Source organism: Hevea brasiliensis, chromosome 9 (genome assembly GCF_030052815.1).
Source record: "Hevea brasiliensis isolate MT/VB/25A 57/8 chromosome 9, ASM3005281v1, whole genome shotgun sequence".
NCBI lineage: Eukaryota > Viridiplantae > Streptophyta > Magnoliopsida > Malpighiales > Euphorbiaceae > Hevea > Hevea brasiliensis.
This window is the reverse complement of record NC_079501.1, coordinates 92,078,805-92,083,454: the sequence shown is the minus strand read 5'-3', so window position 1 is coordinate 92,083,454 and position 4,650 is coordinate 92,078,805. Positions and strand designations below refer to the sequence as shown.

At 36.4% G+C, this 4,650-nt stretch overlaps 1 pseudogene; it reads left to right on the top strand.

Annotated features, from left to right (window-relative positions):
* Positions 1 to 1,375: 1,375 nt before the first annotated feature.
* Positions 1,376 to 4,053, top strand: LOC110639747 (cytochrome P450 CYP749A22-like; annotated as a pseudogene).
* The last annotated feature ends 597 nt before the right edge of the window (positions 4,054 to 4,650 follow it).

Sequence of the window (4,650 nt, the reverse complement as noted above, 5' to 3'; positions counted from 1 at the left end):
AAGCAGTCCGATGAGGGCAGGGAGTGACATAAGAGAGTAAACTCTCAATAGGCTTCTAGGATTGCGAGGCTATCTAGGGTAGTGGAATGCGAGGCACAGGAATAAATCGAATCATACATTGAAATGGGGGAAACTAATCACTAGATACGTCTTTTGGTAGAATGGTCTGAAGAGTTGAAAGAACTCTGAGGTTAAGCGTGCTCACTTGAGAGAAATTCTAGAATGGGTGACCTCCTGGGAAGTTCTACATTCCACCTATGGGACAAAACTGTGAGGCTCAGGATGGAGTGGGTCAAAGCAGACAATTCCTCTAATGTTTAGAGCAGGGGCATTGCAAATAATATTAGAGCCAGACCCCCTCTAGTAGATGTGTGATTCGAGAACAAACCAGGTGAAAGTCAGTGGGCCTATGACGACTCGGGAAAGAGGTCCGATAAGGGCAGAGAGTGGCATAAGAGAGTAAACTCCGGGTAGGCTTCTAGGATGGCAAGGCTACCTAGATTAGTAGAATGTGGGGCACAGGAATGAATTGAATCTTACATTAAAATGGAAGAAACTAATTACTAGAGATGTCTTTTAGTGAAATGGCCTGGAGAGTTAGAAAAACTCTATGTTTAAGCTTGCTTACTGGAGAGAAATCCTAAGATGGGTGACCTCCTGGGAAGTTCTCCATCCCTCCTATGGGATAAAACCGTGAGGCTCAAGATAGGGTGGGCTAAAGCTGACAATTCCTCTAGTGGTTAGAGCAAGGCATTGCACCTTTACTCATATATGCAAAGCCAGTTACAACCTTAAGCCCTTCCGTCTATCATATGGAGATAAATTTTGACAACCGTCTCTGAACTTATCTAGTATAACATTATAGTCCTTCAACTTAAAAATATAATATAAAACCCCTTCAACTTTCAAATTTTACACAGTAAAATTCCTCTAACCTCTAATTGTCGGTTTTTCAGTTAGACGCTGACCTGAACAGTTCTAACGTGGAGCTTAATCAATATTTTTCTTTTCTCTCTCAAGTTATATGCAAATTGAATTCTTTTTCTCACTATAAACAGAATGATTTTTCAAGTGCAGAGAGAATAATTTTACAATTTGAATAAGAGAGGAGAGAGAAATGTTGACTAAGAGCCATGCGGGAGCTGTTCACATCAGTTTTCAAATGAAAAATCAGTAATTGAAAGTTAGAGAGATTTTACAGTGCAAAATTTAAAAGTTTATGAGGTTTTATGTTACGTTTTAAAGTTTAAAAACTGTAGTATTACAACCATATAAGTTCATGGATAGTTATTGAAATTTACCCATCATATGCACTACTAGTTTATAAACAGTGGGTCAATGAGTTTTTGAAGCTGATGAATCCATTGTTGTTGTAATGGGAATGTTTGAGGTAATCTTTTATCTATCAAGCTGTGGTGTGTGTTTGTTCTTTCTATCATTTCTCATCAAGCTCTTCAGCAAAGTATGGTGGACTCCAATTCGTATACAATCCATGATGAGATCACAAGGAATACAAGGCCCTGCTTACAGATTCTACCATGGAAACGCCAAAGAGATCATCTATAGGGCAACTAATGTCTTGAGCAATCCCAAGAAATTATCTCATCAGAATGTATTTCCCACCGTGCTGCCACACATTTATTCATGGCTTAAGCTTTATGGTAAAAAATATTAATCATGAAGCCCATTACTACTTGAAGTACCTCTCTCTCTCTCTCTCTCTCTCTCTCTCTCTCTCTGTGTTAATCAAAACGACTTTCTTTTTTAGGTATGAATTACCTCAGTTGGCATGGCCCTCGAGCTCACTTGGTGGTCACATAACCTGACATGTTTAAAGAGATATTCAACAATAAAGATGGAGAATTTCTCAAATTAGAAATTGACAAGTATTATAAGAAGCTCTTAGGAGATGGAATTGCAACAACCAGGGGAGATAAGTGGTTTACCCTTCGTAGACTATCCAATCATGCTTTCCATGCCGAGTGCCTGAAGGTATATGTATATATATACCTCCTTTGCTTTTCTTGTTAAATTAAAAGTTCCCTTTTCAATTTATTTCTGTTATGGAATTTTTCTTTTGTAGGGGATGATTCCAGCGATAATTGCAAGTGTGGAGATGATGCTTGAAAGATGGAAATATCGTGATAGCAAGGAGATTGATGCATTCCAAGAATTCAAGGTTTTAACATCAGAAATAATTTCTAGGACAGCCTTTGGAAGCAGCTACTTGGAAGGACAACACATATTTGATACGCTAATACGAATGGCTGTCATCATAACCAGAAACATGTATAAAGTTTGAATTCCTGGAATTAGGTACAATTTTCTTTCTTTGCAATTCCTTTGTAATCTATATACGAGGATTATTTTTTCTTCTTGGTACAACAGAATATTAAATGAGCTACATCACAGCTACATCATAGGGTAGCTCTGTCCTTGCATAACTCTTTCTCATGCCATCATCTAGTGCCGGTGGATTTCTACTTCTTAATTTATATATCATTTTCTATTGTTGCAGCAAGCTTGTGAAAACAACAGATGATGTTGAATCAGACGAACTAGAGAAGGGGATAAGAAATTCCATCATAAATATGATGAAGAGAAGAGAGGAAGCAGCAATTATGGACCAATCATCAGATGGCTTTGGAAGTGATTTTCTTGGATTACAGTTGAAGGCACATCATGATGATAATTCTGATAGGAGAATATCAGTTGAAGATGTGATTGATGAGTGCAAGACCTTTTATGTTGCTGGACATGAAACAACTGCGAGTTCAATCACCTAGATTGCAAGACCTTTTATGTTGCTGGACATGAAACAACTGCGAGTTCAATCACCTGGACTCTTTTTCTTCTAGCCATTCACACAGATTGGCAAGATAAAGCCAGAAAGGAGGTCCTTGAATGTTTTGGCCACTAAAATCCAACCACAGATGGTCTCGCAAGATTGAAGATCGTAAGCAAAGCATACCCACTAATCAAATTCGTTTATTAAGATGCATCAACCATTTCATTTCAAGATCCAATTTTCTCTTCTGCAGATGAACATGATTATCAATGAAGCTCTGCGTCTATATCCTCCAGTAGTTAATGTCCCAAGGCAAGTCCAAAGGCAAGTCAGATTGGGTAAGTTAGTGTTTCAGGAAAAATGGTAATCGAAATTCCAGTTCTTGCAATTCATCACTGTTAGCATAATTACAGCAATTAACATGATTATAAGAAATTTGATATTTGTCAGCGTAGTGATATCTCCTGTAACAATACGCCAAAGCTTGCGACCTATTAAAAAACTTTTCATTCCTTGAACCCAAATATTATAGTTGGAACCAGTCAGAACTGTTGCAATAGGTTTTGAAATATCAGATTTCTCCATTGATAACAAGATGAGGAGAAAAAAAATGGTATAATAACAAGAATGAAAGAATGAACCAGAACAAGTTGTAGAGAGAGAAGAGAGACCCCAGAAACTAGAAATAAAAGCTTCACGGCTCTGATACCATGTTAGAAGAAAGAATACAAGTAATGAAGAAAATGATTCTGTTTTTGTCTGTGTTTTATTTACAGAGATATTACATCTATTTATACAAGAGAATATGAGCTAATTTAGATAAGAATAATAATTGTTGTAATTATGCTACACAAATCTCCTATAATCATGCTAATTGCTGTAATTATGCTACACAAATCTCCTACAATCATGCTAATTGCTGTAATTATGCTAACAACTTCATTACTTGTATTCTTTCTTCTAACAACCACAATCCTCAAATATGGGGAGAAGATGTTCATCTTTTCAAGCCAGAGAGATTTGTGGAAGGTGTGGCTAAAGCTACCAACAACAATGTCACTGCCTATCTTCCATTTAGTTTGGGACCTAGAAGCTGTGTGGGTTCCAACTTTGCAGTAACAGAGACAAATATTGCAGTTTCAATGATTCTACAACATTATCAGTTTACCCTTTCACCAACTTATGTCCATTCACCCGTTCCCCTTATCACTATGTGTCCACAACATGGACTACGAATCATGCTCCAGCCATTACACCTTGGATGAGCATAACAAGTCCTTGATGCTCTGGATGTTAATGGCTTAGCACAGGAGAAGATTGTTGGCTATACCCAATGAATGTTGATCCATTAAGCCAGAAATGAATGTACTAGTGTTTTGTAATTAAAATCAAGTAATATAATTTAGTTCTGTTCTTATGCAGATTGGTCTGTGGACTATGGCAGTTAATTTACTTTTGGTAGGTTGGTTTTGATTATAAAAGGATAAATTTCAATAACTATCATTGAACTTATATAGTTGTAACACTACAATTCTTTAACTTTAAAATGTAACATAAAACCCCCTAAACTTTCAAATTTTATACAATAAAATTCTTCCGACTTTCAATTACTGATTTTTTAGTTAAAAAACAATGTGAATAACTCCTGTATGATACTTAGTTAACATTTCTCTCTCATCTCTTATGTAAAGCGTAAAATTATTCTCTTTACGCATGAAAAATTATTTTGTTTATAGAGAGAATAATGATTAAATTTACACATAGCTTGAGAGAGAAAAGAGAAATACTGACTAAACTCCATGCTGGAACTGTTCAAGTCAGCGTCTAATTGAAAAACTGGTAACTGGAGGTTAGAGAAAGTT